General features: G+C 53.5%; 1 pseudogene; it reads left to right on the top strand.

The window, feature by feature from the left end:
• The first annotated feature begins 460 nt into the window (after nt 1–460).
• LOC144370423 (disks large homolog 5 pseudogene) lies at nt 461–6,140 on the top strand (annotated as a pseudogene).
• Nucleotides 6,141–9,147: the final 3,007 nt, after the last annotated feature.

Below are 9,147 nucleotides of genomic sequence, written 5' to 3'. Positions count from 1 at the left end.
TTACATAGTAGAGACTATTATGCCCTCATTTTATATGTGGAAAATAGTAAAGTACACAGAGATTCAGTAATTTGCCAGAGGTCACACATTGAGGGGCAACTGCAGAACTGGGATTTGAACTCCGGCAGTCTGGCTCTCCACACTGTGCTGTTAGCTATCAGGAAACAAGTCATAAATGAACAGTCTTCTATTTGTCCTGTGAACCTCTTCAAGTTTTGTAGAAAGTAAATGACATCTCTTCTAGTCCGGCAGCCCTGCAGCCAAGCTGGCTGCTCTCAGGAGCCCGGGAGGCGGCCTCTGCTGAGCCGCCCGTCGCCCCGTGGCCCCAACCTGCCCAGCACCGGCCCATGGCCCCCGCCGCCTCGCGGCTCCCGGCGCCCTAAGGCTGCCGCCCGGGCGCTCGCCTGCCTTGTGGAGCCTGGGCGCTGTCCAGCGGGGCGGGACGGCGCGGCCCGCCACCATGGAGCCCCAGCGCCGGGAGCTGCTTGCCCAGTGTCAGCAGAGCCTGGCCCATGCCGTGACGGAGGTGGAAGACGTGCTCGGACTGCTTGAGGCCACGGGGGCGCTGAGCCCTGGCGAGTGGTGGCAGCTGGATGAGGAGGCCGGAGGCGCCAAGGCGGAGCTGCTGCTCAAGCTGCTCCTGGCCAAGGAGCGGGACCACTTCCAGGACCTGCGCGCCGCGCTGGAGAAGACGCAGCCTCACCTGCTGCCCATTCTCTACCTGAACAGCGTCGTTGGGCGCCGCAGCCCACCGAGGGAGCCGGCTCCACCTACAGTGTCCTGTCCATCATGCCCTGGGACTCAGAGAGCAGCAGCTCCCTCAGCAGCGTGGGCACCACTGGGAAGGCGCCGTCCCCGCCGCCCCTCCTCACCGACCGGCAGGCGACTGAGAAGGTGGAGAACCTGTCCATTCAGCTGCGGCTGATGACCCGCGAGAGGAATGAGCTGCGCAAATGCCTGCCTTTGCGACCCACGGGACGACCTTTGATAAGAGGCCCTACCACAGACTGAATCCTGACTACGAGAGGCTGAAGATCCAGTGTGTGCGGGCCAATGCCTTGAAGAGGTGCCAGGAGGTGGCCAAGGAGACCGACTTACTTCTACCACACACTCCACAGCCGGCTCCTGAGTGACCAGACTCAGCTGAAGGAGGATGTGGACATGCTGAGGCGGGAGAACCGGCAGCTGCTGCGGGAGCGGAACCTACTGCAGCAGTCCTGGGAAGACATGAAGCGGCTCCATGAGGAGGACCAGAAGGAGATCGGAGACTCCGGGCGCAGCAGCAGCAGCTGAAGCACAACGGGTCATCAGAGATCCTCAACAAGCTGTATGACGCGGCCATGGACAAGCTGGAGGGGGTCAAGAAGGACTACGACGCCCTGCGGAAGCGGTACAGCGAGAAGGTCGCCATTCAAAACTCAGACCTGAGCCGCCTGGAGCAGCTGGGTGAGGAGAACCAGCGCCTGCTGAAGCAGACGGAGATGCTGACCCAGCAGAGGGACAGGGCCATCCAGCAGCAGCACCAGTGCGCCCTGTCCCTGAGGAGGTTCGAGGCCATTCACTATGAGCTGAACAAGGTCACGGCCCAGAACAAGGACCTGCAGTGGGAGATGGAGCTGCTCCAGTCAGAGCTGAGGACCACGCAGGTCAAAACCGCAAAGAAGTCCGGGAAGTACAAGGAGGAGCGGGACGCGGTGTACAGCGAGTATAGACTCATCATGAGCCAGCGTGACCAGGTCATCTCTGAGCTGGACAAGCTGAAGACAGAGGTGGAGCTGGCTGAGTCCAAGCTCAAGAGCAGCACATCTGGGAAGAAGGCGGCCAGCGAGGAAATGGAGGCGCTGTGGCAGATCAAAGACACGGTGACAATGGATGCTGGGAGGGCCAAGGAGGTGGAGATCCTTTGAAAGCAGTGCAAGGCTCTGTGCCAGGAGCTGAAGGAAGCCCTGCAGGAGGCCGATGTGGCCAAGTGCCGCCGGGACTGGGTCTTCCAGGAGCGGGACAAGATTGCGGCAGAGCGCGGCAGCATCCGGACACTGTGTGACAACCTGCGGCGGGAGCGGGACCGGGCAGTGAGTGAGCTGGCTAAGGCCCTGCGCAGCCTGGATGACACTCGGAAACAGAAGAAGGACTTCAGCCGGGAGCTTAAGGAGCTCAAGGAGCAGATGGAATCCCAGTTGGAGAAGGAGGCCCGGTTCCGGCAGCTGATGCTCACAGCTCCCACGACTCGGCCATCCATGCAGATTCCATGGAATGGGAAACAGAAGTCGTCGAGTTTGAAATGGAGACGGAGGATGTTGACTTGAAGGCACTTGGGTTTGACATGGCAGAAGGTGTGAATGAGCCTTGTTTCCCAGGGGACTGTGGCATATTTGTCAGGAAAGTGGACAAAGGAAGCATTGCTGATGGCCGCTTAAGGGTCAACGACTGGCTGCTGAGAATCAACGATGTAAACCTCATCAACAAGGACAAGAAGCAGGCCATCAAGGCCCTCCTCAATGGAGAGGGTGCCATCAACATGGTCTTGCGGAGGAGGAAGTCCCTGGGTGGGAAGGTGGTCACATCCCTGCACATAAACCTCAGTGGACAGAAAGACAGCGGCATCAGTCTGGAGAGTGGAGTGTATGCTGCTGCTGTGGTACCTGGAAGCCCTGCTGCCAAAGAAGGGTCCCTCGCTGTGGGAGACAGGATTGTGGCGATCAATGGCATCACACTAGACAACAAGTCCCTGAATGAATGTGAATCTCTGTTGCATAGTTGCCAGGACTCCTTGACCCTCTCCCTCCTGAAGGTGTTCCCTCAGAGCTCCTCGTGGAGCGGACAAAACATGTTTGAAAACATCAAGGACTCTGATAAGATGCTGAGTCTTCGGACCCATGGCCTGGAGGCCCAGGCACATCACAAGCAGAACTTGATGCAGCACCATAGTTCCACGCAGACGGAGCTCTTCTGTGCTGGGCTGGAAGACAGGAAGGAGCCGGGGCCTCCACGAGGCAGCACCTCCTTTCTACACAAACCGTTCCCTGGGGGCCCCTTTCCAGTCTCCCCCCAGACCTGTCCCAGCACCTTCGAGCACAGCCTGAGCTCCTTCCACTCCGATGCCTCTGGGTAACGTGGCTATGGGCTGGTGGACATGCGGAGCAGGCGGCCCCTGCTGCCCTTTGAGACTGAGGTGGGCCCCTGTGGGGTGGTGGATGCTCCTCTGGACAAGGTGGATGCTGAGGGCTCCAACGGCGGTGGGACCTGGCCCAAGGCCGTGCTCAGCTCCACAGCAGGGCCGGAGAAGCTCTCCGTTTACAAGAAGCCAAAGCAAAGAAAGTCTATCTTTGACCTAAACACTTTTAAACGTCCCCAGATGCCCCCCAAAATAGACTATTTGCTCCCAGGCCCTGGGCCTATTCACTCCCCCAGCCCTCCAAGAGGATGGGGCCTCTGACACCCCCCAAAGCCCCCCAGGAGAAGTGACTCCATCGAGTTCCAGCACACACTGGAAACCAGTTCTGAGTCAGAGGCCACACTAGTGGGCATCTCTCCATCTACCAGCCCACCAGGTGCCCGGTCCCCGGACACTGACCTCGGAGAACCCATGCATGCATCACCCCCTCGCAAGACCAGGGTCTGCATCGCCTCCAGCTACTACCCCTAATGGGATGGGGATTCCTCCTACCTGCCAGCCAAGAAGTCCTGTGATGAGGACCTCACTTTCCAGAAGGCAGATGAGCTGGGGCAGAAGCGCCGCCGGCCAAAGTCTGCGCCTAGTTTTTGGCCCAAGCTTGCTCTGGTAGTGATTCCTGCTCAATTCCTGGAGGAGCAGAAATGCATCCCAGCTAGTGGAGAGCTCTCCCCCGAGGTGCAGGAGTGGTCCCCTTACTCACCAGGGCATTCCAGCTGGCATGGGAACCCCTGCTCTACCCCAACAGGCCATCCGTGGGAACTGTTCCCTGGAGCATGACCCCCAGCGCTGCTGTGAGCTCCATCCTGCGGAACCCCATCTACACTGTGCGCAGCCATAGGGTTGGCCCCTGCGGCTCTCCACCTGTGCCCCGAGATGCTGGCCCCCAGGGCTTGCCTCCCAGTGTCCAACACCAGGGCCGCCTGAGCCTGGACCTCAGCCACAGCGCCAGCAGTGACAATGCTGAGATGAGAGCCTCCCACGGGTCCAACTCGCTGCCTTCCAGCGCCTGCCTCAGGTCTTCCAGTAACTTGCAGTTCAAGGCAGAACGCATTAAGATCCCATTAACGCCGAGGTCTGTCATGGGCTCTGACAGAGGTTCATTGTCACATTCCGAATGCAGCACCCCTCCGCAGTCGCCCCTCAACATTGACACTCTGTCCACTTGTAGCCAGTCCCAGACCTCTGCCTCTACATTGCCCAGGATTGCTGTCAACCCTGCGTCCCTCGGGGAACGGAGGAAGGACAGGCCTTACGTGAAGGTACAGAAGGGCTCAGAGCCTTTGGGCATCTCCATTGTGAGTGGAGAGAAGGGTGGCATCTACGTCTCCAAAGTGACCACTGGCAGCATTGCCCACCAGGCTGGCCTTGAGTATGGGGACCAGTTACTTGAGTTCAATAGCATTAACCTGCAGAGTGCCACAGAGCAGCAGGCCCGGCTCATCATAGGGCAGCAGTGTGACACCATCACCATCCTGGCCCAGTACAACCCACATATGCACCAGCTTGGCAGCCACTCCTGCTCCAACTCCCATCTGGACCCTGCCAGTGCCCATGCCACTCTCCAGGGCAGTGGTAGAACCACCCCAGAGCACCCCTCTGTCATTGATCCACTCATGGAGCAGAACGAGGGTCCTGGCATACCCCCAGCCAAGCAGAGCACCCCCTGCTCCAGGATCATGGGAGATGCCAACAAGAAGACCCAGGAACCACGCATTATCTTCATCAAGAAGTCCCAACTGGACTTTGGGGTGCATTTGTGTGGTGGGAACCTGCACGGAGTGTTTGTGGCCGAAGTAGAGGATGACAGTCCTGCCAGGGGTCCTGATGGCCTGGTGCCAGGAGACCTAATCCTCGAGTATGGCAACCTGGATGTGCACAATAAGATGGTGGAGGAGGTCTACGTGGAGATGCTGAAGCCCAAAGACAGTGTCCGCCTGAAGGTGTAGTACCGCCCAGAGGAGTTCACCAGGATCAAGGGCCTGCCTGGTGACAGCTTCTACATCAGGGCCCTGTATGACCGGCTGGCCGAGGTGGAGCATGAGCTGAGCTTTAGGAAGGAGGACATTCTCTAGTGGATGACACCTTGCCCCAGGGCACATTTGGGTCTTGGATGGCGTGGCAGCTGGATGAGAACGCCCAGAATATCCAGCGTTGGCATATTCCCAGCAAATGTGTGATGGATCAAGAATTCTCCATGAGGCTCAGCATGTCTGAGGTCAAAGACAGTAGTGCCACCAAGACGCTGTCAGCAGCTGCTCGCTGGTCCTTCTTTGGAAGGAAGCACAAGCACAAATGCAATAGGTCCAAATACAGGAAAGACCTCCTGGCCTTGGACACCTTCTCCAACGACTCCCTCCGGCTCTTTGAAGATTCAGTGAGTCTGGCCTATCAGCAGGTCCAGAAGGTGGACTGCATCTCTCTGAGGCCTGTCCTGATTCTGGGGCCTCTGCTGGATATGGTGAAGGAAATGCTGATAAATGAGGTCCCTGGCAAGTTCTGCAGATGCCTGTGGAAAGTGATGAAGGCCTCCCAGCAGGCCATTGAGCGGGGCATTAAAGACTGCCTGTTTGTCGACTACAAATGGAGGAATGGCCATTTTGATGTGACCACGGTGGCTTCAATAAAGGAGATCACAGAAAAGAACCGGCACTGCCTCCTGGACGTCGCTCCCCACCCCATTGAGCGCCTGCACCACATGCACATCTACCCTATCGTCATCTTCATCCACTACAAGAGTGCCAAGCACATCAAGGAGCAGAGAGACCCCATCTACTTGAGGGGCAAGGTGACACAGAGGCATTCCAAAGAGCAGTTCGAAACAGCTCAGAAGACGGAACAGGAGTACAGCAGGTACTTCACAGGGGTCGTCCAGGGAGGAGCCCTGTCAAGCATTTGCACTTAGATCTTGGCAACCGTCAATCAAGAACAAAGTAAAGTCCTGTGGATCCCCAACTGCCCGCTCTAGGGGAAGGGGAAGTGGGCACCAGGAGGCGACTGGACCGGCCCGCTGGTGGGGAGACTGGCTCGCTCTTCTCCAGCAACCGAAAACAGAGATGGGCCTGTTTAAGGACATGCCGGGGAAGGATCCAGAACCAGGACTCCAGAAGCCCCTCCTTTGTAGACAGAGGGGGTTGGCAGCTCGGATCTGGGCCTAGGCCGGCAGACTGCTCCTCTCACATGTGCTTTAAGACAAAACAAAGCAGAAAATGCAAAAGACTTGATAGAGGGGTACAACACCCACCTTCCTATAGCCAGCCAATCAGTGATGCTGCACAGAGAGCCTTTCAGATCACAAGTTTACAAGCCTTTTCTAAGTATCTGGTGGTTATGTTTACGTGGATGCCCCATGCTGCTGGTGCCCACCCCACCCCTTCCGCCCCCTGTTGCTTTTGTTCCCCAAATGACCCTGGAACCTCATGGGGTTTGGGGGTGGGGCGGGCTGCCCGCCTCAGGAGGTTCTTGTCAGTGGGACCAGAGCTTCAGCAGACTCCCTGCTCCTCAGAGGCGGTACTTCTCCTGGAAGGACTTCGTCACTTCAGGTGCTCAGACTGCTGGAGACGGCAGAACCAGTGCCTGGGTGGGGTCAACTCGCTGGTTCTGTGTTTTCCTCCCATACCCGGGAGGGCAGGTTGGGCATCCTCACAAACTCGCCTCTTGGCCTTTCCCTCCTGTTTCTCCAACCCCCAAGCGCTCATGGGTCTCTTCTCCAGCTGTATTTGTTATTTAAACATTCTGTCTGGTCCATCATGTCCCCGTCTGTCTCAGCTGCAGGGCTGGGTCCTAGACAGGGTGTCAAGCAAGGGTGGACGCGTGCCATGGCTCCCCTCGAGGTTCTGAGAGCCCCGACGGCCTTTTTCAGCTTCGTGGAGCAGGGCAGGCGCATCTGTTCTTTTGGATGTGAAAACATTCACGTTTCACATGTTTGAATGAGAGCTTGTAGGGGGAGTTTAATGGTTAGCGTAGCCACTATTGAATATCTAAAAAGAAAACCTGCGACCTTGTTCATCTTGGTCCCAGGACTCACAGCATTGGGCTCAGTTGGGCTTCTCTCTTTTTCTTTCCTTTGCACTTCCCATGCTGGCCGAGTCTGGCTGAAGATTTGATGTGGTTCCTCCTTAAACAATGTGTGTCCTGTTAATAGGTACTGTACCGGGCTCCACCTAAGTGTCGTTGGGGTAGGACCTATATTTTAATACTGTTCCTAACATTTCATTTTAATAGCAAGGTGTCTTTGATTTGATTCTTTGTAATTCTAGAAACTAGATTGTAGTTTAGTCATTACTGACATTTTTTTTAAAAAAAGGGATATATTTTCTTGCACAGCTATTCAAAAGAGAAACAAGTCTCAGTCCTCAGTGCTGTCCTTTCTTTTCCAGGTACAAGTTTTCTAGCTCAGACAACTGAGAAAAAGTGTAAACCATTCTCGAGGCATTGCTTGCACGCTGTTTTTGCAGGCAGATCAGGCTGTGATGGGCGGTGTGCAGGCGGCTACGGATCTGACAGCCTGGGATGTTCTGTACTAAAATGTTACTTTGTATCAAAAAGTTTTAGTACAAAATAAAGGTCAATTTCAGTAAAAAAAAAAAGAAAAAAAGTAAAAGTCATTATATCACATTCAGAGAAAAGTCTTCACCATTTTTCCTCTATTGCTTTGATCTCAGAGGACTTCTGTCTTCATGTTTATGACACCCATATAGCTCATAGAGAGAACTGTGTTCTTATGTAACTATAAGGTAAATGTCAATTTGCCAATAGAAACAACCTCCTTCACAGACTGAAGGTTATAAAATACCACTCTGAGTTGGGAAGCAAGAGCTGTCAGAAAGATAAGGGATTTGTTCAAGTATTGAGTGGATTAGGAAATTAAGCTGCTCAGCACTGTGTCTCTTGGTGGCTGGTATTCTGTGATTAACAGTTTGAGCAGCAATAGTTTGGGTTCAGCCTTTCTTCCTGATTGATGTTGGGTGTTTGACTCATACCTGTTCTAAGTCCTGACTACTGAATATTTAGAATATGAATATGGAACCATTTCAAGAGAAGAGAGGGGGAAAGTGACATCTACAGATAACTGTGAGAATATTTTAGGATGGTGCATATTCAACTTTAATGTTCCTATGAATCTTTGGGGATCTTATTAATATGCAGAGAGTCTGATATCATAGGTAGGACAAATTACAAATATGACTGCAATTCTTTATTTCTCCTTATGTCCATGTCCTTTGAAATGTGACTTTGTAGCTCCTAACAAAGGATAAACTATTTGCTTTCTACTCAAGTGTTTATTGCCCCGTGACTTGCTTTGATCAATAGAATATGGAGGAAATCACACCATAACATGCTTTGGCCATTTTCTTGCTTGGCATTTTATAACTAGAATGGAATAAGGCCAAGCCAGCCTGCTGGAGGATAAAAGGCCACTTGTAGGAGAACCCAAGTGCCTCAACTTAGAGTCAAACAGCATCTAGAATCAGAGCTGTCCGCTCACTATAATAGATGTAAGAAATCAGCCTAGGCCAGAAGAGTCTCCCAGCAAATCCATGTTCTTGTTAACAATTATATATGGTTGCTCTTTAAACCACTGTATTTTGTGCTGACTGATTACATGGTGATAGTTTACACACAGTGATAGGTCTAGATTAGGCCTGCTATTTTACATCTCTAAAAGGTCAGAGGTAATGCTGATGCTACTGATTTGTGGACCACCCTGAATAGCAAGCCTCCAAGACAGGAGGTAGGAAAGTATACAGCCCATGTACCAAATCTGGTCTGTAGCCTGTTTTTGTATGACTAATTTTTTAAGAATGGGTTTTATATTCTCAAAAGGAAAGAAGGAGGAGAAAGAAAAAAGAGAAGGAGGAAGAAATAGTCATAGAGTATGTAGCCTGCAAATCTCAAAATATTTATTATCTTACATTTTAGAAAAAACTTCATTCCAGTATATAGTAAGAAATGTTTAGTCCATGAGATCAGAG

This window comes from Ictidomys tridecemlineatus, chromosome 14, assembly GCF_052094955.1.
Source record: "Ictidomys tridecemlineatus isolate mIctTri1 chromosome 14, mIctTri1.hap1, whole genome shotgun sequence".
Taxonomy (NCBI): domain Eukaryota; kingdom Metazoa; phylum Chordata; class Mammalia; order Rodentia; family Sciuridae; genus Ictidomys; species Ictidomys tridecemlineatus.
Note: the sequence above shows the minus strand (reverse complement) of the source record. Positions and strands in the feature narration are given on the sequence as shown.